Genomic DNA, 25,658 nt, shown 5'->3' with positions numbered 1-25,658 from the left:
TGATTGAATAGGCCAAAATTTATGACATTGGCAGTTTGTTTGGAGAGCAAAAATCGTGTGTGTGCATACTTCATTGTACTCAGGTTCTGTGTGCAGTGGAGGGGTTGTGTATGTGGAAGGGAGTTGTGGGGACATGTGGAAGGGTGGTGTGCTGAGGGGTAAGGTGGGTGTTGGGGGTGGCCTGTGTGAAGGAGCATAGGACAGGTGGGGTTCTTGCATGCGGGAGTTTGCATGGGGTGGGGCTTGCTTGGAGCAGGAGTTTGTGTATATATATATATATATATATATATATATATATATCACACTCACTCACTCATCTTGAACTGCTTACTCCAATTAAGGGTCACAGGGAGCTGTAGCATATCTCAACAGTCATAGGGCGTGAGGCGGGGTTCAACCTGGACAGGTCGCCAGTCTGTCGCAGGGCCACATATACATATACAAACACATTTACACCTGCACACACACCTACAGACAATTTAAACTTTCCAATTCACCTGACCTGCATGTCTTTGGATGTGGGAGGAAGCAGGAGCACCCGGAGAGAACCCACGCAACCATGTAAACAGAGAACATGCAAAATCCACACAGAAAGGTCACAGGTGGGAATTGATCCCATGACTTTCTTGCTGTATATATATATATATATATATATATATATATATATATATATATGTGTATATATATATATATATGTATATATATATATATATATATATATATATATATATATATATATATATATATATAAAAACATCACTTTATTTTCCAGCCACTGGGTCCAAATCATAATAAACACAGATTGTACATAAAACACACATAAAAGTCATAGCAACACCTAAAAATAATATTCAAATAAATAGTGAAAAGTAAACAAGACACTCAGAGACACTTATACCAGTTCTTCCACAGAAGTGACTGATACTGTTGGGAAAGTGTAAGTACACGGACCCACAACAGGGGGCGCAAATGAACGGACAATGGAATAGGTCAAATAACAACACTTTACTGTTGCGAACGTGCACAACAAATACAACAAATTACAACAATGGACAAAATCCAATTCACAATGGTGTCGTGTGGGCAGGCTCGAAGATAGGAGACGCCTCTCCAAAGTAGAACCGGAACCATACGGTTTCCTCCGCCACAGGACCCCGGGAATACTGGAGCCGCCAAGTTGCGAACTCCCAGGTGGCCACTGCCTCCGCGTGTCGGACCTGGTACTGCTGGCGAGGAACAAGATCACAATTAAACGTGGGCGCGTCTGCACCCAGCAACCTGCACGGCAGGGAAGCTACCTCCACCTCTCGTTGGAGAAAAAGTCTGCAATCACTCACAAAAATCACAAAAGTTACTGTCAAGCAGTCAGCTGAGATTATTACCTTCCAGGTAGAACGATATCTCGGCAAAGAGGTGGAGACGTCGTCCTGCTGATATACCCCTGCCGATCAGGTGATTGGTAACAGCTGTTGCCGGCGATGTGTGACAACTGTCACCCTGGCTGCTCCTGTGAGGCGGCTGCGCCCTCTGGTGCCTGGAGCCCGCACTCCAGACAGGGCACCCTCTGGTGGTGGGCCAGCAGTACCTCCTCTTCTGGCGGCCCACACAACAGATACCTTACATCACTACAGCTGGGATTCACCAGCAGCCTAACAATAGTATTCTGGGACTCATCCAAAGGACAGATAAACATTCAAAACCTCAGCAGCAGCTTAAGGGTGCTGACCCTTGCGTTACAAAACAGGTCACTTGCGCTGGTGCACCTGGGTCTCTTGAGCAGAATTCCAAAACAGTCATTGTACACAACCTGTAGCTTCTGCATACAAGCCTTTTTATAGATTTTCTGTAAAGGAGCTGCATAGTGCATCTGAAAGGTATTCACGGTGCTTCACTGATAATTCAGAAATAATTTCCTTTGGGATAAATAAAGTTGATCTTATTCACTTTTTCCACATTTTATGTCACAGCCTTATTCAAAATGGAGTAAATTAATTTTTTTTTACTTTGAAATTTCTACTCACAACATCCCATAATGATAATATGAAAAGTTTTTTTTTTAAATAAAATTTGAAATAAAAAACTAAGAAATCCCTTGTACCAGTGACAGATGCTGGTCTTTCAAGGAGGGGAAGCTCAATTTCGGCCTACATCATAAAATGTGTTGGTTTATTTATATGTAAATTCTACCCTCCGTTCCTTTTCAAGAAAATGATCTTTGACCCTGTCGTACCAACAAGGCGTCTTTTCCAGGGACTTGACTAGTGTCCTCTCAATGGCCAGCAGAGCTAGGCTGCTTAAATGGCCTTGGCCCATGGTGTTGCGGGTGTAAGGCTTGAGCCGCTTTAAACAGGAGAAGCTCCTCTCTACACCTGCAGATGTAGCTCCAATCTTTGCCACTAATGACAATAGTTTGTACACCTGAGGCATTGCACTGTCCAACTCCATGTCTTTCAGAAACAGCAAGAAATCACATAGCTTTCCCCTGTTGCCCTGCAAGTCCTGGTTTGAATATAGGACTTGAAGGTCAGACCTTAGTCTCCCTGAATCAAAGAACTGGCCAAAACTTTTCAGGACACTCTGAAATGCCTCCTCTGGAAACACTTGTCTCATCTCATCAAATTTCCCTGGATTGACCAATTCCAAGAAGTGCAGAGTTTCCAAATTTGCAAAACGCCGAGGTAGCTGCTCTGTGAGATTGTCTAGGATGGCCATGTACAGATTTCTGTAGCGCTCCTTTGGATCCTGTAGTTGTGACAGACAGCGTTTTCTCATGGGCTCAGTTTGTGGGTCTGATGTGAGATCTGCTGCTTTGGCATAAACAGCTTGGAAAGCCCCCTCTGACCTCTTCTCTTTGAGAAAAGCAAGAAGAGACTCAATTCTTTTCTTGCAGTACAGAACATCCATAGCTCTCTGCTGGTCAATGTCAAACACCACATCAGTCTCAGAGAAGATTTGTTCATATGTGTACAACATGAACACAAACTCAAAATCCTCCAGTTTCATCAGAAGGCCTTTGGCACAGTCTAATGTGTCATCATCCATGGACTTATCTGCAATAATCATCTCAAAGGTTTGCAGGAGGGCATCATAATTGTTTGCCACAGTGCTCACTATCCGTGATGTGAAATTCCATCAAGTAGGAGCATTTCTGGGCAACCTTGAGCAGCCTGCAGACTCAAGAAAAGACATCCTCTGTGGATTTTGAGAAAAATGTGGCAAACCCAGAGAGTGATGCAAAAAATATTCTGCACTCAGATAAGCATTTACCCCCCTGAGACAGAACCAGATTCAGTCTGTGTGCATTTTTGTTTTTGTTTTTTTTCTAGCACTGCTGCCGTGCGTTGCCTGTGCTGCTCCATGGCCTGTCTGGTGGATTTTTATTTTATTTTGTTTTTTGGCGCTGTTGCCGTGCGTTACCTGTGCTGCTTTATGGTCTGTCTGGTGCCTTAACTAAAGCACTCCTTCTGCTGAATCACCTCTAAATTATTTACACATTATTCACTTTGCGTGTTTTTAGGAATCCGCTAGGTTAGCGTAGCTACTAGCTCTTAGCCGATTTAGCATGGCGGCTTCTCCTGTCTCTCCCGTACTTTTCTGCTCTGGGTGTGAAATGTTTAGTTATTCCTCGGCCTCCTTTAGTAGTAACGGTACTTGTAATAAGTGTAGCTTATTCGTAGCTTTGGAGGCCAGGCTGGGTGAATTGGAGACTCGGCTCCGCACCGTGGAAAATTCTACAATTAGCCAGGCCCCTGTAGTCGGTGCGGACCACGGTTGCTTAGCCGCCGTTAGTTCCCCCCTGGCAGATCCCGAGCAGTTGGGAAAGCAGGCTGACTGGGTGACTGTGAGGAGGAAGCGTAGCCCTAAACAGAAGCCCCGTGTACACCGTCAACCCGTTCACATCTCTAACCGTTTTTCCCCACTCGACGATACACTCGCCGAGGATCAAACTCTGGTTATTGGCGACTCTGTTTTGAGAAATGTGAAGTTAGCGACACCAGCAACCATAGTCAATTGTCTTCCGGGGCCAGAGCAGGCGACATTGAAGGAAATTTGAAATTGCTGGCTAAGGCTAAGCGTAAATTTGGTAAGATTGTAATTCACGTCGGCAGTAATGACACTCGGTTGCGCCAATCGGAGGTCACTAAAATTAACATTAAATCGGTGTGTAACTTTGCAAAAACAATGTCGGACTCTGTTGTTTTCTCTGGGCCCCTCCCCAATCGGACTGGGAGTGACATGTTTAGCCGCATGTTCTCCCTGAATTGCTGGCTGTCTGAGTGGTGTCCAAAAAATGAGGTGGGCTTCATAGATAATTGGCAAAGCTTCTGGGGAAAACCTGGTCTTGTTAGGAGAGACGGCATCCATCCCACTTTGGATGGAGCAGCTCTCATTTCTAGAAATCTGGCCAATTTTCTTGGATCCTCCAAACTGTGACTGTCCAGGGTTGGGACCAGGAGGCAGAGCTGTGGTCTTATACACCTCTCTGCAGCTTCTTTCCCCCTGCCATCCCCTCATTACCCCATCCCTGTAGGGACGGTGCCTGCTCCCAGACCACCAATAACCAGCAAAAATCTATTTAAGCATAAAAATTCAAAAAGAAAAAATAATATAGCACCTTCAACTGTACCACAGACTAAAACAGTTAAATGTGGTCTATTAAACATTAGGTATCTCTCTTCTAAGTCCCTGTTGGTAAATGATATAATAATTGATCAACGTATTGATTTATTCTGCCTAACAGAAACCTGGTTACAGCAGGATGAATATGTTAGTTTAAATGAGTCAACACCCCCGAGTCACACTAACTGTCAGAATGCTCGTAGCACGGGCCGGGGCGGAGGATTAGCAGCAATCTTCCATTCCAGCTTATTAATTAATCAAAAACCTAGACAGAGCTTTAATTCATTTGAAGGCTTGTCTCTTAGTCTTGTCCATCCAAATTGGAAGTCCCAAAAAACAGTTTTATTTATTATTATCTATCGTCCACCTGGTCGTTACTGTGAGTTTCTCTGTGAATTTTCAGACCTTTTGTCTGACTTAGTGCTTAGCTCAGATAAGATAATTATAGTGGGCGATTTTAACATCCACACAGATGCTGAGAATGACAGCCTCAACACTGCATTTAATCTATTATTAGACTCTATTGGCTTTGCTCAAAAAGTAAATGAGTCCACCCACCACTTTAATCATATCTTAGATCTTGTTCTGACTTATGGTATGGAAATAGAAGACTTAACAGTATTCCCTGAAAACTCCCTTCTGTCTGATCACTTCTTAATAACATTTACATTTACCCTGATGGACTACCCTGAAGTGGGGAATAAGTTTCATTACACTAGATGTCTTTCAGAAAGCGCTGTAACTAGGTTTAAGGATATGATTCCTTCTTTATGTTCTCTAATGTCATATACCAACACAGAGCAGGGTAGCTACCTAAACTCTGTAAGGGAGTTAGAGTATCTCGTCAATAGTTTTACATCCTCATTGAAGACAACTTTGGATGCTGTAGCTCCTCTGAAAAAGAGAGCTTTAAATCAGAAGTGTCTGACTCCGTGGTATAACTCACAAACTCGTAGCTTAAAGCAGATAACCCATAAGTTGGAGAGGAAATGGCGTCTCACTAATTTAGAAGATCTTCACTTAGCCTGGAAAAAGAGTCTGTTGCTCTATAAAAAAGCCCTCCGTAAAGCTAGGACATCTTTTTACTCATCACTAATTGAAGAAAATAAGAACAACCCCAGGTTTCTTTTCAGCACTGTAGCCAGGCTGACAAAGAGTCAGAGCTCTATTGAGCTGAGTATTCCATTATCTTTAACTAGTAATGACTTCATGACTTTCTTTGCTAACAAAATTTTGACTATTAGAGAAAAAATTACTCATAACCATCCCAAAGATGTATCGTTATCTTTGGCTGCTCTCAGTGATGCCGGTATTTGGTTAGACTCTTTCTCTCCGATTGTTCTGTCTGAGTTATTTTCATTAGTTACTTCATCCAAACCATCAACATGTTTATTAGACCCCATTCCTGCCAGGCTGCTCAAGGAAGCCCTACCATTATTTAATGCTTCAATCTTAAATATGATCAATCTATCTTTGTTAGTTGGCTATGTACCACAGGCTTTTAAGGTGGCAGTAATTAAACCATTACTTAAAAAGCCATCACTTGACCCAGCTATCTTAGCTAATTATAGGCCAATCTCCAACCTTCCGTTTCTCTCAAAGATTCTTGAGAGGGTAGTTGTAAAACAGCTAACTGATCATCTGCAGAGGAATGGTCTATTTGAAGAGTTTCAGTCAGGTTTTAGAATTCATCATAGTACAGAAACAGCATTAGTGAAGGTTACAAATGATCTTCTTATGGCTTCGGACAGTGGACTCATCTCTGTGCTTGTTCTGTTGGACCTCAGTGCTGCTTTTGATACTGTTGACCATAAAATTTTATTACAGAGATTAGAGCATGTCATAGGTATTAAAGGCACTGCGCTGCGGTGGTTTGAATCATATTTGTCTAATAGATTACAGTTTGTTCATGTAAATGGGGAATCTTCTTCACAGACTAAAGTTAATTATGGAGTTCCACAAGGTTCTGTGCTAGGACCAATTTTATTCACTTTATACATGCTTCCCTTAGGCAGTATTATTAGATGGTATTGCTTAAGTTTTCATTGTTACGCAGATGATACCCAGCTTTATCTATCCATGAAGCCAGAGGACACACACCAATTAGCTAAACTGCAGGATTGTCTTACAGACATAAAGACATGGATGACCTCTAATTTCCTGCTTTTAAACTAAGATAAAACTGAAGTTATTGTACTTGGCCCCACAAATCTTAGAAACATGGTGTCTAACCAGATCCTTACTCTGGATGGCATTACCCTGACCTCTAGTAATACTGTGAGAAATCTTGGAGTCATTTTTGATCAGGATATGTCATTCAAAGCGCATATTAAACAAATATGTAGGACTGCCTTTTTGCATTTACGCAATATCTCTAAAATCAGAAAGGTCTTGTCTCAGAGTGATGCTGAAAAACTAATTCATGCATTTGTTTCCTCTAGGCTGGACTATTGTAATTCATTATTATCAGGTTGTCCTAAAAGTTCCCTAAAAAGCCTTCAGTTAATTCAAAATGCTGCAGCTAGAGTACTGACGGGGACTAGCAGGAGAGAGCATATCTCACCCGTGTTGGCCTCTCTTCATTGGCTTCCTGTTAATTCTAGAATAGAATTTAAAATTCTTCTTCTTACTTATAAGGTTTTGAATAATCAGGTCCCATCTTATCTTAGGGACCTCGTAGTACCATATTACCCCATTAGAACGCTTCGCTCTCAGACTGCAGGCTTACTCGTAGTTCCTAGGGTTTGCAAGAGTAGAATGGGAGGCAGAGCCTTCAGCTTTCAGGCTCCTCTCCTGTGGAACCAGCTCCCAATTCAGATCAGGGAGACAGATACCCTCTCTACTTTTAAGATTAGGCTTAAAACTTTCCTTTTTGCTAAGGCTTATAGTTAGGGCTGGATCAGGTGACCCTGGACCATCCCTTGGTTATGCTGCTTTAGACGTAGACTGTGGGGGGGTTCCCATGATGCACTGTTTCTTTCTCTTTTTGCTTTGTATGCATCACTCTGCATTTAATCATTAGTGATCGATCTCTGCCCCCCTCCACAGCATGTCTTTTTCCTGGTTCTCTCCCTCAGCCCCAACCAGTCTCAGCAGAAGACTGCCCCTCCCTGAGCCTGGTTCTGCTGGAGGTTTCTTCCTGTTAAAGGGGAGTTTTTCCTTCCCACTGTAGCCAAGTGCTTGCTCACAGGGGGTCATTTTGACCGTTGGGGTTTTTCATAATTATTGTATGGCCTTGCCTTACAATATAGAGCGCCTTGGGGCAACTGTCTGTTGTGATCTGGCGCTATATAAAAAAAAGTTGATTGATTGATTGATTGATAGCAATGCACAAACATTGTACTGGGGGCTATTGCTTTAGCTTTGGCCTGCAAACCATTGAGAGCTGAAGCCATGACAGCAGCCCCATCATAGGTTTGCGCCACAAGTTTCTCCTTGAAATTGTAGCCCTGCATGTTCTCATTCAAGACTTGAAAAACAGACTGAGCATCTCTTCCCCCAGAAACATCAAAAAATCCAATAAAGCGCTCCTGAATTTTACCTGCTCTATCCACATAGCGAGCAATGACAGAGAGTTAAGCATGGCAAGCTATATCAGTTGTTTCATCCACCTGCCATGCAAAAAGGGAGCAGCCTGGATTTCATCCTTGATCTCATCAGAAACAGTGGCTGAAAGAGCAGAGATCAAGTCATTTTGGATTGGCTGGGACATACCAGAAAACACAGCTGATGACTGGAATTGTGTGGCCAGGACAGAGTCATATTTAGCTAATGGTTCATTAAACTCCCTGTAATTCCCCTTGTCGGATGATTCAGCACTCTCATCATGCCCCCTAAATGACAGCTCCTGACGGCCAAGCAAGGAAGTCACATCAATAAGGCGGTTTAGGAAAGCTCTGTTTTGTTTAACTGCTTCATTATGTTTTGCCACTTGAATGCGAGTGCCTTCATTGATTACATGCTCAACCCTGACTCTGCCCAGGCAACTTAACCTTGCACATGCACTCACATGTTCATTGCTTTTTTTCATGCTTTTTGTATGCCCTGTCAAAGTTGGACAGATCCCCAAAACCTACTTTTGACCATACAACACATCCCTGAGATGGTTTCATCAAGAGGCATGGCCAACAGTACATTTTATTTGTTACAGCACTTCCAGTCAGCCAGCTCACTTTGTCATACCTGGACAACTGAAAAGACCTGTTACTTTTCCCCACCTTTTGCACCAAATTAATCTGAGGAGTTGATCTGCCCTGCTGTTTAACTCTAAGTTTTTCTTCGTATGGAAGACTATCAAATGGCTTCGCCAAAATCCGATCCACAACATTCAAATTGTCTGCCATTATGTGCAGCTTGCTACCTAGCTAGCTCGCTAGCTGAGACTGGCGTGAGGCTAGTGTGAAGTTTGTCCGCCTGTGAGTGCTTTGTGACGGTGGAGGAGCTCAGCAGCACCCGCTGCTCGGTAGGGACAGAAACTGAAATAGAAGTCAGAGTGATAGAAGTCAGTCTCCAAGCACAAGCAGCTACAAAAAACCCACCAGAAATAGAAGCTCGATTTGTCGCTAGTCATTTTTAACAAAGAAAATGCCGCTAAGAGGATTAGGAAAGTCTCCGGTTCAACTCAGAACAGAATAAAAATTAAAAAATGCTCCCACGGATGTTTACACCAAAAGATCGCTGATTCGCTCATTTCGCTGTCAATCAAAAAGGGATTCAGCCTCATACAGATCATCCAATCATCATGCAGAAGCTGAGCGTCTGGGCCAGCCGAGGCCAGCCCACTGCCCCACAGACCCCCAAAGACACTGAGCGTCCGATGGGCGGGACAAAGCCCAGCATTTATCCAATGACTCGTCTCGTTTCGCTGCACTCTTTGCTTCGCTATTGAACTCTGTGGACGCTCAACGTCCACACTGTTTAAAGCACTATGAAGCTGTGGGAATGAGTGAGAGGAAAGCCGCGTCATTACCAGTGATAAGAAGCTGATTCTGAACAAAAGTTGAGCACGTTGTAGTGCATATTTAGTCAGTGACGTACACACAACAGTATATATTTGATCACTTATTTTTTGACATTTTAGAGGAAGCTGAGCTTCCCTTGCAGTCTTAGAGCAATCACCTCTGCCTTGTACATATGTATTCACACCCTTTGCTCAATACTTTGTACCCCCTTTGTAGCAATTGAAGTCTTAAGTCTTCTTGAATATGCTGCCACAAGCTTGGTGCACCTATCTTTGAGCAGTTGGTCCATTCCTCTTTGCAGCACCTTTCAAGCTCCATCAGATTGGATGGGGAGCGTTGGGGCACAGCATATTTCAGATCTCTTTAGAGATGTTCGATCTGATTCAGGTCTGGGCTCTTGCTGGGCCACTGAAGGACATTCATAGAGTTGTCCTGAAGCCACTCCTTTGATATCTTGAATGTGTGTTTCGGGTCATTGTCCTGCTGAAAGATGAACCATTGCCCCAGTCTGAGATCCAGAGCACTCTGGAGCAGGTTTTCATCCAGGGTGTCTCTGTACATCGCTGCATTCATCTTTCCCTCAATCCTGACTAGGCTGCCTGTTTCTGCCGTTGAAAAACACCCCCACAGCATGATGCTGCCACCACCATGCTTCACTGTAGGGATGGTGCCTGGTTTCCTCCAAACATGACTCCTTGCATTCATGCCAAAGAGCTCAATCTTTGTCTCATCAGACCAGAGAATTTTGTTTCTCATGGTCTGAGAGTCCTTCAAGAGCCTTTTGGCAAACTCCAGGCGGGCTGCCATGTGCCTTTTACTAAAGAGTGGCTTCCATCTGGTCACTCTACCATACAGACCTGATTGGTGGATTGCTGCAAGGATGGTTGTCCTTCTGGAAGGTTCTCCTCTCTCCACAGAGGAATGCTGGAGCTCTGACAGAGTGACCATCGGGTTCTTGGTCACCTCCCTGACTGAGGCCCTTCTCCTGATCAACATGTTTGCTTGTGGATATACTCTGCACTGTGATATCATCCTCATCGTACATGTTATCAGTGATGTGATATCACAAATATTTTAAAGCATTCAACATCTGCCTTGGCAGATAAAAATTTGGGAACCACAGATCTTTGTCCCCTTTTGCTCTTCATATCAAGACAACTGTTTAAAGCCACCACTGCTTGCTGAAAGAATGGCTCGGTCATCATCATACAAGAAATGATTTACCAAGATGTTACCAATTATGCAACCAGGTTGACAACCACTTAATCATTTGGATAATTTATTCATGATTAAAGAGAGCAGGTGAAAGTAGCCCCTGGCGTAACCTATTACTCAAACCAAAGGAGGCAGAGACACACTCAACGATATATATATATATATATATATATATATATATATATATATATATATATATATATATATATATATGTATACACTCATAGGTGAGAGTTGGGTATGTAGTAGTGAGGCCTAGTGCTAGTACTCCATCCAGACAATGTGACTGATTGCGAGACAAAAGTACTCCATGTGCTACTAAACTCCAGCATTCAATGCATATTTCTGCATTTTCCAGAGATACACCTTTTTTTGTATTATTAGCTCTTTAAATTGGGATGTTGTGCATTGTTATAGTGTACTTTTTTAATATTCGCATTTATTATTTTGTTATTGCAGTTGATTTTGTTTACTGTTTTGAGTCCTGGGAAAGTCCTTTATAATTCGTCATTATAATTGTCATCATTAATATCAAATGTGTGATTTTTTTTTCCAGGGTATAAGTCACACAAGAGTTGCAGGGCCTCACAAACGAATTAAAATAAAATATATACACAATAAAATGTGGCTTATACGCTGGGACATTTGTTAGTTAACTCCACTTTTTAAATTTATTTACTTACTTACCTATATTTTTAATAATATCTGTAAATTATGCTGCAAAGGTGTTTATAGGGATCCCAAAGATACCAAGTAATGTCAACACCATAGAATTTGTTCCATGTTATGTGTCATGGAAGTTCATACCAGAATTGGTGGCCATCTTTGGAAATTGCAGCCATCTTGGGTTTGTGCTTGGCTGTCATTCTTTTATTAATAAGCACCCCCTGTTGGATATATGTGCCAGTTTTGATGCTTGTATGTCTCTTTCATTGAGCCTGTGTGTCCAGAAAAAGACTTTGGAGCACATTCTCGTGTTTGCACCTCAGTTTCTCACCAAATCTCAGCTTCACTAACTAACAAACTAATTGTAAAGCTCTTAATTATACTCTGCCTGTGTCTGGAGAGTCTGTGCTCGAACGTCTTGCTTGTGGTTGTTTGTCTTCATCTGTGTGATGTTTTTTTCATGCCTGCCGCCGACCACGTGTGACTGGCTGTGCCGCTAACGTGCCTTGACTTGTTCTCACATTGATCCTTTAACTTCCACTTCTTTCCTTTATTCCTGCAGCCAGTCTCTTACAAGCTTTCAGATTTGTGTTTCTGTGTTTCTGACCTATTTCTCTCTCTTTCCCTCTTTTTCCCCCCTCTTCCCTTTCCTGTGTGTGATCTTCCTGGACACCTTTGGACGTTGCCGTATACTTTTCCTTATTCTGCTGTGGTAATGGCTGACACAATGGCATGGTGTTTGCGGTGCGTCCGTAGTGCCCGCCACCCTGGGTTGCCGATGTGTGGCATACAGCGTGGCAGCTCTCCTGCTGTCCGTACTGACTGTGCTCTGGCTCTCATAAACTGATTTTGCTTCAAGGAGAAAGGAGGATAGTCTGAGCCTTTAAAATCTCGGGCAAGGACTCCTTTGCTTTCTATGCCTTTTGACCCTTGTGCAGCCACACGCAAGATAAAAATAAGATGAAGAGTCGACACATCAGTTTCATGACGTTAACACAGGGTGCTCTGTAACTGCATCGTTCTCACTTTTTGGGGGGATTTTAATTGTGTGTTAGCATTTTGTTTTCATCTGTTTTCATATATGAGTGCATTAACAGTTGCAGAGAGGGGGCGGGGTGGTTCCCAGAGTTTAAAATAAAAAAAAATTGTTTTAAAAAAGCTACCAGATCTCATGTCAAATTCATAATGGCATCACGAAAAACTCATTCAGTCTATTAGTTTGTGATACCGTCATGAAAATGTAACACATTTTGTGATGATATCATGAAATGATTTTGTGATGTATCATGAAATTTGAGGTGACACGGGGGCAGGGGGGGTGGCATTATGGTTAAGGTTAGGATTAGGATTAGGGTTAAAAAATAGTGCCTGAAACTTGAGATCATTGTGAAAATGTGATGCATTTCGTGATGGTATTATGAAAAAAAGCGTGACTGGGCTGTAAAAAAAATTGATGATGAGAGAGTCAGTATTTAGCGTCCCAAGCTGCCTGAGAATACAGGATAAAAGGCTAAAGATTATTTTTTTAATTTAAATTTTCCACCCAGTAGGGATGTACCTACGGCACACTAACCACGTCATACCCTCCCCACACCCCTCACCTGAAGCTGGATCCACCCCTCATTGAAATCAGCCACATTTTTTTTTTGGGGGGGGGGGGGGGGGGTGGCTCAGGTGTCCCATTGGGTAGAAAATGCAGATAAAGTGTTGCCCCTTGGTTTCGATGTCATCAGTAACACATTCATAATGCCTTAATGTGATCTTCAGAGAGTTGGTGTATGGAAATATTCCCTGTTACACAAAATTCAACTTTATAGCACGTAGTTGTTGTTTTACCGTCTGAGGTGACCCTTCATGCCTTCACTGTGTCACAGATGACATGTGAGCATGACGATCACACGATCGCTAACACAAGGCACGATGTACTTTTGCCGATTGTGTGAATGCTGCTTTGAAGCTCCCTCGTCCAGCATTATGAATGTGTTAATCAGGTGACAGTGTGTGCAGAAAAGCTGTGCCTAATTTATGCTTCTTATTTTAGACGAACTTAAAATGTTCCACTGTCCGTCATCAACAACGGTTCATTTGTAAAGGAACTCATTATCGCTTAAGGTCATTTTGCAAGACTCTTCCTGTTTTCTCCAGATTGAATCTGATCATTTTCACCGTGGGTTGTTATGTAACCACCTTGTCAGGCGTGGACAAAAGGTTGTTTATAAAAACTGATGATGTTTTGTGACAAAGTGTACATACTGTTTTCAAAGTGATCTTCGGGAAATATAAGAAATCTGCTGTTATATTGAATGGTCTTTTTTTTTTTTTTTTTTTTTTTTTTTTACCTGAAGACAGAAATATGATATAAAAATAACATATGTAATATCAGATGCTGTTAAATACTAAATATGTAATTTTCAGCAGTGAAATTACTCTATTCTTTGGGACAGTTTTGTCAGTTCATATCAATGTGTTTCCATGTAATCATGTAGGGTTGAAATAAAATGTTTTCTTTTATTAAATCATGAAAATAATGGCTTTCTGAAGCTTATGTGACTCTGTATGATGTGTCAGACTGCTGGCTTCTGACTGCTCATAGCCTTATTTTTATTTTCCTGTGGAGCTTTAAGAATGTCTCTGTATTCATTGGGTGGTGTCTCACCCCAAACATGACTGTTAAACCCAGAAAATGGAAGTTAATCTTGGTTACACTGGCCTAGTTGATGACCTGTGATGAATAAACCAACAATAATACTGCACACTGTCCAGAAACATAGAGCATTTCACCCATCCAGACTAATTTTTGCGAAAAGAGACAAATTCCCTCTTCAGTTCCATTGCAGTTCATTGCAGTTTCATTGCACTTTCTGAATGCCTTCACACCATATAGTGGGTTTCTCATCTTCATTATCTTCTTACATGATACTCGAACATAGAACAGTGATTCTTTTTCTAATTATTTGCCGTCAACCACTGGAGCATCTTTGGAGTAGTAATGTGAAGCATTTGGTGTTTTTTTTCTCAGTACACTAGATGGCAGGCTCTGCAAAAAAAAAAGGGTCAAACTGAGACTGAAGTGAAAAAAGGACTGCCATCAAGTGGTCTGAGGAAAAACACCAAATACTTCATGTGGCCTCACTTAGCCATCACTACTTTGGGTACAGTCTAATCTTGGCATTGACGCCAAAGGAGTGCTCACAAATTGAAAACATGGGATACCCAAATTTGAATCACTGTAGTTCTTCAGGGACTCCATGGCCACGCCTACATTCAGATTTTAAAACACTCCAAACACTATATAGCATGAAAATATACAATCTAGCTCTTAATTGTGTCACATCACAGAATGTAGACATGCACTAACTGGTGTTTCACACTGAATTAAAAACTTTTTTTTAATGTTGTGACATTAAAAATCTATTTGAACAGAAACCCTGCTATGATGACTAAGTGTCTTTGCAACAAACACTATGCAAAAATACATTGTGAACTAAAGGTTATTGGAAGAGAAGCTGTGGTTCTGAATCTAATTTGTCTCCAAATGCATGATACATTGGTGCAGCAGTGTAATCGTAATGTACAAACAGCAGACGGGCCTGTGTTTCCCAAATGCATCTTAAATGTGCACCAATCCATAAATGACCAAGCTCAGAACAAACCACAAACACTTTGACCAATGCAAAACACTAAGCACATGGATCATCTGAACTCATTATCTCACAGCTTACAGTAGTGTTCAGAATAATAGTAGTGCTATGTGACTAAAAAGATTAATCCAGGTTTTGAGTATATTTCTTATTGTTACATGGGAAACAAGGTACCAGTAGATTCAGTAGATTCTCACAAATCCAACAAGACCAAGCATTCATGATATGCACACTCTTAAGGCTATGAAATTGGGCTATTAGTAAAAAAAAAAGTAGAAAAGGGGGTGTTCACAATAATAGTAGTGTGGCATTCAGTCAGTGAGTTTGTCAATTTTATGGAACAAACAGGTGTGAATCAGGTGTCCCCTATTTAAGGATAAAGCCAGCACCTGTTGAACATGCTTTTCTCTTTGAAAGCCTGAGGAAAATTGGACGTTCAAGACATTGTTCAGAAGAACAGCCTAGTTTGATTAAAAAGTTGATTGGGATGGGAAAACGTATATGCAGGTGCAAAAAAGTATAGGCTGTTCATCTACAATGATCTCCAATGCTTTAAAATGGACAAAAAACAGAGACGCGTGGAAGAAAACAGAAAACAACCATCAAAATGGATAGAAGAATAACCAGAATGGCAAAGGCTCACCCATTGATCAGCTCCAGGATGATCAAAGACATTCTGGAGTTACCTGTAAGTGCTGTGACAGATAGAAGATGCCTGTGTGAGGCTAATTTATTTGCAAGAATCCCCCACAAAGTCCCTCTGTTAAATAAAAGACGTGCAGAAGAGGTTACAATTTGCCAAAGAACACATCAACTGGCCTAAAGAGAAATGAAGGAATATTTTGTGGACTGATGAGAGTAAAATTGTTCTTTTTGGGTCCAAGGGCCGCAGACAGTTTGTGAGACGACCCCCAAACTCTGAATTCAAGCCACAGTTCACAGTGAAGACAGTGAAGCATGGTGGTGCAAGCATCATGATATGGGCATGTTTCTCCTACTATGGTGTTGGGCCTATATATCGCATACCAGGTATCATGGATCAGTTTGGATATGTCATGTTGCCTTATGCTGAAGAGGACATGCCCTTGAAATGGGTGTTTCAACAAGACAGGGACCCCAAGGAAACTAGTAAATTAGCAAAATCTTGGTTCCAAACCAACAAAATTAATGCCTCGCAGATGTGAAGAAATCATGAAAAACTGTGGTTATACAACTAAATACTAGTTTAGTGATTCACAGGATTGCTAAAAAAGCAGTTTGAACATAATATTTTTGTGTTTGTAGCATCAACAGCAGATGCTACTATTATTGTGAACACCCCCTTTTCTACTTTTTTTTAACCAATAGCCCAATTTCATAGCCTTAAGAGTGTGCATATCATGAATGCTTGGTCTTGTTGGATTTGTGGGAATCTACTGAATCTACTGGTACCTTGTTTCCCATGTAACAATAAGAAATATACTCAAAACCTGGATTAATCTTTTAGTCACATAGCACTACTATTATTCTGAGCACTACTGTATATGATATTCCACCCAAAAGAGAGATGCTTTTGCAGGAAATAATATTGTTGTTCAGACGGTGCAAAGTGGCAAATGTGAACCCACAGTAATCTGCAGCTGAAGACTGACTGTGGGTTTGTTGTGTGGATCATGAAACCTCATTTGCACTGAAGTGTTACTTTGTAAATGGAAATAAAACAACAGATGATTTCAGGAAAACCAAAAATTAACATTTTGGAAAGAAGGCTGTGTAACACATGATTAAACTGGTCAAACTATGCTGTCTGATGGTGTTAGTGTCATTTTAGTCATTATTTTTAATAATAATGACAAACATCTCTTCCTAGCGATGTACCAATCAGTTCTTCTGCCCCAGTACTAGTCTGATTAATTTAATATTACATGTCCTGATCCAATACTTGTGTTTTCTTTCATATTACACTTGTACAGAGCAGAATACAAGCACATTACAGTTCCTTCATTGTGCATGCTTGTCACTTTAGCAGCTCTGCAGTGCATTAAAGGAAAAAAACACCTTACATCCAACCTGCTTCTTAACATTTGTCTTCATTTATTTATTTATTTTTAAATTAACAGATTTATTGCATATGGTTCATCAATTCCACACACTCAGAATAATAGTGACTGAATGATGTTTTAGTTGTTAAAAATGCATTCATCACCTTCATTATTGTTATTGTTGTTATAATTATATTATTGTTGCTGTATGTAAAAAATATCATGTTAAAGTCAGGAGGGTTCTTTCGACTCTCCTCTCTGGCTATGCGCCTGGTTGAGTCTGTAAACAGGAGGAACACAAATGACAATGACGAGGAAACATTCATTTATTTTACGTGGAAATTGTGTTTCCACGTAACAGAGTTGGTGCCTACTTGAAGCCATGTGAAATATGTTTTTGGAACTCTCACTGTGGGGGCGGCAGGGTGGATTAGTGGTTAGCTCTGTTGCCTCACAGCAATCCAATCCACTTTATTTATATAGCACATTTAACAACAAAAACGTTCCAAAGTGCTGCACATACAGTAGAATCACGATAGATAAAACCCCAATAGTCAAGAAATAAATTAAAAATAAGAAAATTAACAATAAAAATAACTAAAATGTGCAAGATAAATAAATAAATATATACAGCATACAAAAGATAAAACCAATAATCTGCATGCAGGGCAATATGTATGCAGATTATAAAAAAAAATGCCTCGATCAGGCTGATACTGATTGGACCTGATCAGATCAGGACATCCATATCTCATTTACTCCCACAAAGTAACTACAGACACATGTCACAGTCAAGGATTAGTTGTATGTAATGGAACCGTCTCCTTCACTGAATGGCAATAATTACATTAAACATATTTTAAACGTCCCTCCTGTGGGTTCACCACCTTCAGAGGGGGCCATGGGGGTCGGGTGCAGAGAGGATTGGGTGGCGGTCGAGGGCGGGTGGCCTGGCAGCCCAGTCTATGCTCACAGCCCCTTGCTGTTGGGACGTGGAATGTCACCTCGCTGGGGGGAAAGGAGCCTGAGCTTGTGCGGGAGGTTGAGAGATACCGACTAGAGGTAGTCGGGCTCACCTCCACTCACAGCTTGGGCTCTGGTACCCAACTCCTGGAGAGGGGCTGGACGCTTCATTTTTCTGGCGTTGCCCATGGGGAGAGGCGGAGAGCTGGGGTCGCATTGCTTATTGCTCCCCAGCTCAGTCGCCATGTGTTGGAGTTCACTCCAGTGAACGAGATGGTCACATCCCTACGCCTTCTGGTCAGGGACAGGTCTCTCACCGTTGTCTCGGCCTACAGGCCGAGCGGCAGTGCAGAGTACCCAACCTTCTTGGAGTCCCTGGGAGGGGTACTAGATAGCACTCCGACTGGGGACTCCATTGTTCTCCTGGGGGATTTCAATGCCCACGTGGGCGGCGACAGTGAGACCTGGAGGGGGGTGATCGGGAAGCACGGCCTCCCCGATCTGAACCCAAGTGGTGTTCAGTTGTTGGACTTCTGTGCTAGTCACAGTTTGTCCATCACGAACACCATGTTCGAGCACAAGGGTGTCCATAAGTGCACGTGGCACCAGGACACCCTGAGCCGGAGGTCGATGATCGACTTTGTAGTCATATCATCTGACCTTCGGCCACGTGTCTCGGACACTCGAGTGAAGAGAGGGGCAGAGCTGTCGACCGATCACCACCCGGTGGTGAGTTGAATCCGCTGGGAGGGGAGGAAGCTGGTCAGACCTGGCAGGCCCAAACGTATCGTGAGGGTCTGCTGGGAACGACTGGTGGAACCCTCTGTCAGCGAGGTCTTCAACTCCCACCTCTGGGAGAGCTTCTCCCAGATCCCGGGGGTGGTTGGAGACATGGAGTCCGAGTGGACCATGTTCTCCACCTCCATTGTTGATGCGGCCGCTCATAGCTGTGGTCACAAGGTCTCTGGTGCCTGTTGCGGCGGCAATCCCCAAAGCCGGTGGTGGATGCCGGAAGTAAGGGATGCTGTCAAGCTGAAGAAGGAGTCCTATTTATCTTTGTTGGTAGGTGGGAACCCGGAGGCAGCTGACATGTACCGGCAGGCCAAGCATGCCGCGGCCCATGCGGTTGCAGAGGCAAAAACTCAGGTCTGGGAGGAGTTCGGGGAGGCCATGGAGGAGGACTATCGGTAGGCCTCGAAGAGATTCTGGCAAACCGTCCAGCGCCTCAGGGGGCGGAAGCAGCTCTCCACCAGCACTGTTTACGGTGCGGGTGGGGAGCTGTTGACCCTGACTGGGGATGTTGTCGGGCAGTGGAAGGAATACTTCGAGGATCTCCTCAATCCCATCGTCACGTCTTCTGAAGAGGAAGCAGAGACTGGGGACTAGGAGGCGGACTCATCCATTGCTCAGGTTGAAGTCACCGAGGTGGTTAGAAAGCTCCTCGGTGGCAAGGCTCCTGGGGTGGATGAAATCCGTCCTGAGTACCTTAAATCTCTGGATGTTGTGGGACTGTCTTGGCTGACACGCCTCTGCAACATCGTGTGGCGATCGGGGACAGTGCCTCCTGATTGGCAGACTGAGGTGGTGGTCCCTCTGTTTAAGAAGGGGGACCGGAGGATGTGTTCCAACTATAGGGGGATCACACTCTTCAGCCTCCCCGGTAAAGTCTATTCCAGAGTACCGGAGAGGAGAATTCGACCGATGGTCGAACCTCGGATTCAGGAGGAGCAGTGTGGTTTTTGTCCTGTTCGCAGCACACTGGACCAGCTCTACACGCTCCATCGGGTGCTCGAGGGTTCATGGGAGTTCGCCCAACCAGTCAATTAATCAATCAATCAATTTTTTTATATAGCGCCAAATCACAACAAACAGTTGCCCCAAGGCGCTTTATATTGTAAGGCAAGGCCATACAATAATTATGTAAAACCCCAACGGTCAAAACGACCCCCTGTGAGCAAGCACTTGGCTACAGTGGGAAGGAAAAACTCCCTTTTAACAGGAAGAAACCTCCAGCAGAACCAGGCTCAGGGAGGGGCAGTCTTCTGCTGGGACTGGTTGGGGCTGAGGGAGAGAACCAGGAAAAAGACATGCTGTGGAGGGGAGCAGAGATCGATCACTAATGATTAAATGCAGAGTGGTGCATACAGAGCAAAAAGAGAAAGAAACAGTGCATCATGGGAACCCTCCAGCAGTCTACGTCTATAGCAGCATAACTAAGGGATGGTTCAGGGTCACCTGATCCAGCCCTAACTATAAGCTTTAGCAAAAAGGAAAGTTTTAAGCCTAATCTTAAAAGTAGAGAGGGTGTCTGTCTCCCTGATCTGAATTGGGAGCTGGTTCCACCAGGAGAGGAGCCTGAAAGCTGAAGGCTCTGCCTCCCATTCTACTCTTACAAACCCTAGGAACTACAAGTAAGCCTGCAGTCTGAGAGCGAAGCGCTCTGTTGGGGTGATATGGTACTATGAGGTCCCTAAGATAAAATGGGACCTGATTATTCAAAACCTTATAAGTAAGAAGAAGAATTTTAAATTCTATTCTAGAATTAACAGGAAGCCAATGAAGAGAGGCCAATATGGGTGAGATATGCTCTCTCCTTCTAGTCCCCGTCAGTACTCTAGCTGCAGCATTTTGAATTAACTGAAGGCTTTTTAGGGAACTTTTAGGACAACCTGATAATAATGAATTACAATAGTCCAGCCTAGAGGAAATAAATGCATGAATTAGTTTTTCAGCATCACTCTGAGACAAGACCTTTCTGATTTTAGAGATATTACATAAATGCAAAAAAGCAGTCCTACATATTTGTTTAATATGCGCTTTGAATGACATATCCTGATCAAAAATGACTCCAAGATTTCTCACAGTATTACTAGAGGTCAGGGTAATGCCATCCAGAGTAAGGATCTGGTTAGACACCATGTTTCTAAGATTTGTGGGGCCAAGTACAATAACTTCAGTTTTATCTGAGTTTAAAAGCAGGAAATTAGAGGTCATCCATGTCTTTATGTCTGTAAGACAATCCTGCAGTTTAGCTAATTGGTGTGTGTCCTCTGGCTTCATGGATAGATAAAGCTGGGTATCATCTGCATAACAATGAAAATTTAAGCAATACCGTCTAATAATACTACCTAAGGGAAGCATGTATAAAGTGAATAAAATTGGTCCTAGCACAGAACCTTGTGGAACTCCATAATTAACTTTAGTCTGTGAAGAAGATTCCCCATTTACATGAACAAATTGTAATCTATTAGACAAATATGATTCAAACCACCGCAGCGCAGTGCCTTTAATACCTATGGCATGCTCTAATCTCTGTAATAAATTTTATGGTCAACAGTATCAAAAGCAGCACTGAGGTCTAACAGAACAAGCACAGAGGTGAGTCCACTGTCCGAGGCCATAAGAAGATCATTTGTAACCTTCACTAATGCTGTTTCTGTACTATGATGAATTCTAAAACCAGTCCACATGTGTTTTGTGGATCTGGAGAAGGAGTTTGACCGTGACCCTCGGGGCACCCTGTGGGGGGTGCTCCGGGAGTACGGGGTCCGGGGTCCTTTGCTAAGGGCTATCCAGTCCCTGTACGACCGTAGCAGGAGCTTGGTTCGTATTGCCGGTAGTAAGTCAAACCTGTTTCCAGTGCACATTGGCCTCCGCCAGGGCTGCACTTTGTCACCGGTTCTGTTCATTATTTTTATGGACAGAATTTCTAGGCACAGCCAGGGTGTAGAGGGAGTCTGGTTTGGGAACCACAGAATCTCGTCTCTGCTGTTTGCGGACGATGTGGTTCTGTTGGCTTGGTCAAATCAGGACCTTGAGCGTGCACGAGATCGCGAGTACAAGCGGCCAAGATGAGTTTCCTCCACAGGGTGGCTGGGCCTCCCTTAGAGATAGGGTGAGGAGCTCGGTCACTCGGGAGGGGCTCGGAGTCGAGCCACTGCAGTCAGTTGAGGTGACTCGGGCATCTTTTCCGGATGCCCCCTGGACGCTTCGCTGGAGAGGTGTTCCGGGCACGTCCCATTGGGAGGAGGCCCCGGGGAAGACCCAGGACACGCTGGAGGGACTACATCTCTCGGCTAGCTTGGAACGCCTTGGGGTTCCCCGGAGGAGCTGGGGGAGGTGTGTTGGATCGGAGGTCTGGGCGGCTTTGCTTGAGCTGGTGCCCCCACGACCCGACTCCGGATAAAGCGGAAGAAAATGGATGGATGTTTCTTAACATGTTTAATATTTGGTGGAAATATCTCGATTTTAGTGTCAAGTATTAGGTTTAATTTTCATCTTGTTGATAGAATCCACAATTTGAGGAGCGGATGTTGTTGTCAGATTCAGTTCTTTACATCGAGACCTACTTCACACCGACATCTCGAAAAGTGTTGTGCTGCCTCGTTGAATGAAATTCTCCTTCTCCTTTCAGCCTCTCCTCCTATCTTTACGCTTCTTGCCTTGGCTGGTGTAAAGATCACAAACAGATGTCCAAAGTGCATTTCATAGCCAGAAAAAAAAAATCAACTTGTCTTTGGTGCTGTTTGCACTGGTCATTTTGAGGCCCACTGTGTTTTAAGAATATCTGATGACTGTAAGGCCGGCCTTACACCACACGCTAATGTTATTCCAATCTGCATTTCGGCTAGACTGCAGAGGAATGCACGCCATAATCCACCGTGGGTGGAGTAACTACATGTGTGTGCATGTTCATGAGATGAAACCACATTTTAACACTTAGAACATCTTCATAAAAGAATCAGTGCAACTGTTGCTGTATTTTCCATATTGCATCATGACATCAATTGCATGGTGTTGTTACATACATGTTATTACAGGCAGCGAGGCATGGGCATGCAAACACAAACACACAGTGCACAGATGCAATAACACATACATCCAATGACGAAGTCCTTCGGATCTCCATAAAACATTTATGAGAGGTGGAGATGGGTGTTTCTGTTGTTGGAACCCTGGACAGGAGCCCCTGAAAGCCAAAAAAAAAAAAAAACATAAGCACACAACATAAGCATAATTAGCTCTCACAGTTTGATTTAATTGTACACATGTGGTAAATAAATAATTTTGGCAGTGCATAACATCTGTCAGTGTGTTACTGTATTTGTTCTTTCAGCTTGTTGCATGATGTACTGATTTATCTTTGCTCAGCGCACAATGGGCATGCATATGAGAACAAATTAATCAAATGTTGCAACTAATTGTTCAAATTGGGGAAACGAATGGTGCTGTATCCTGTTTATGTAATTTTTTCACACTGCATAGACCACAGATGGGAGAACTGCAGCTCCCGCCCTCCTCTGTCACTGCACAGAGCAGACTACTGTATGGGCGCATGCTCTACCATGTACGCTGTTACTCTGTGGTTATTCTTCTGCAGCACATGGATAAGTTTATGATGGAGTAATATTGTGTCATCATGTAGCACAGGTGACACCAACGCTAGTCCTGCAGATTACATGCCCTCCAAGTTTTCCAACCCTCCCTAACCTACTCACTGCTAATTAACTGAGTAATTTGCTCAGTCAGTCAAGAGCAAGAAAACACCAGACTTGACTGACAGAGAACCTTACTTGACTTACTATGATCACCCACGATCCAAAAAAGTGCAACAAGATTTGGCTTGGCTCCTAACAGGCTGGCTTATAAAGTGCAGACTTGGCAACTGGCTGGTTTATAAATTGCAAACCTGGCAACCTGCCTAAAAACAAAAGAAAGGAGCTGCGACCTGAGCGAGCTATTCAACTGTGAACAAATCTACAACAAACGGTGCGTTTGGCGTCAAATTTTTTACCGCATTGGAGCATGATCAAACACGTTTGAAGCCATAGTCCCTACAAAAGAAGTTCAAACTTGACTGAAGTCTTTAAGACTATGAATACCCGAGGTTACCACGCGTTATCAGCGATTTCGAGAACCTGGATGAAATTTTTGAACACTTCAAAAATTGGATCCTGATTGCAAGTCTGGTGCAGATGACAGCTGTAACTACTGTGTACACAAAGTTTATCAAGATTGACAAAAGATAGATTAAGAAGTTACTGTGATGCTTCAAAACATGCCTCGATTTGCTATTCAGGATTAAACGGGAAGAAACAGGTGGAATAGCCTCAGTCAGCTGTGGTTGCAGCAGGTATACATGGAAACATGCAGGGAGGGTTGTCTCCAGAAGCAGCGTTGGTGACCCCTGATGGAGTGTATGACCAGCTTTAGTCTGTAAGCTAATACGATCGTAAACATTATTGTTTTGAGAAACGGGGCACAGATGTATTGATGTGATTCTAACGTAGTTAAATGAAGCTTTTTCTTGAGCATTTTTGTCCAAAAACTGAGTACTGGATTATGGCCATCCAATTATTCTTTACAGTTTTAATTTGTTGAAAACACTCTAAAATACAGTCTGTCAAATTCAAGTGGGGGTTCAATGAAGACTCTGCAGTCATGTTCATCCATGATTGACAGTTCAATGCGAGAGAATTAATAAAGCATTCTTTGAGTTTGTGTAAAGAGATGGTTGTTCATGTCGCAGCCTGGTATTTACTTTTCTTTGATCATTTATTATTCACAGAATTTTGCCCGTCAACAGCCCCAAAATGGAATGGCTGTATGTTGAATGAAAATGTTGTCATGCTTATTGTGCTCATGCAAAGAACCTTCTCTTTTCTTTGTTTCTGATGGCTTTAGATTCATGTGTATTTAAAGACATGATGTTGGGGATGTTTGAAATGTTGAGATGTTATTTTCTCTCATCTGCCATTTTCTTGTTCATCAACAGTGTGTTGAAAAACTCTAAATGCAAAACTATAACTTTGAAAAAAGTAAGGAACTTTTTTATTGCTCATCAGCAGCTTTAAGTGTATAAATGAAGAGCATTTGGTGGACTTAACCCAACTGATTTGGATTTTTGGAAGATATTCATTTGTAAAAAAAATTGCAATGCCAACATGTCTGCTAATTCCTAACATTTTATTATCAAACCTGTATGACAAAGAAATGTAACAGTCTTAATGTTTTACAGTTTAAATGAGAACTGTATTATATGTAACTATTGATAAAACAACAACCAACCAACACTGCCTTCCCTCAGATTAGCAGTTGCAAAACAAGACTTCTTATCTGTTTTGGGCCTACCAAGAAGGTGGCATCGCAACCATTTGTCTGTTGTTCCTTTAAAGATGAACTATGCAACATTTTTACTTTCCTTTTATAGTTTCAGAAAAAATTGTAATTGGTAAATGACTTGTTTTGGGGGGAATGGGGGCACATATTGTAGAGGAAAGCCACATTTGCAGCTTTGAACTAGAGTCTCGGGTCTTGCGAGAACCATGAACTCCTTTAAGGCACTACTACGAAACATCCATGCCCCCCCTTTTGAGGCACTGGCGAACAAGCAGCTACACTCAACAAAAATATAAATGCAACACTTTTGGTTTTGCTCCCATTTTGTATGAGATGAACTCAAAGATCTAAAACTTTTTCCACATACACAATATCACCATTTCCCTCAAATATTGTTCACAAACCAGTCTAAATCTGTGATAGTGAGCACTTCTCCTTTGCTGAGATAATCC

The 25,658-nt window shown here is 42.6% G+C and overlaps 1 protein-coding gene and 1 long non-coding RNA gene across 2 annotated transcripts in view; one reads left to right on the top strand and one right to left on the bottom strand.

Moving 5' to 3' along the window:
- ncam1a (neural cell adhesion molecule 1a) overlaps nt 1–25,658 on the top strand; it is a 947,827-nt gene that overhangs the window by 850,946 nt on the left and 71,223 nt on the right.
- LOC117516927 lies at nt 13,290–25,572 on the bottom strand. The gene is made up of 3 exons (XR_004562575.1): nt 25,561–25,572; nt 14,321–14,323; nt 13,290–13,601 (listed from the first exon to the last, which is right to left on the bottom strand). It is a non-coding gene; the product is annotated as an uncharacterized LOC117516927 (long non-coding RNA).

The sequence above is a fragment of the Thalassophryne amazonica genome, chromosome 9, assembly GCF_902500255.1.
Source record: "Thalassophryne amazonica chromosome 9, fThaAma1.1, whole genome shotgun sequence".
Lineage (NCBI taxonomy): Eukaryota > Metazoa > Chordata > Actinopteri > Batrachoidiformes > Batrachoididae > Thalassophryne > Thalassophryne amazonica.
Note: the sequence above shows the minus strand (reverse complement) of the source record. Positions and strands in the feature narration are given on the sequence as shown.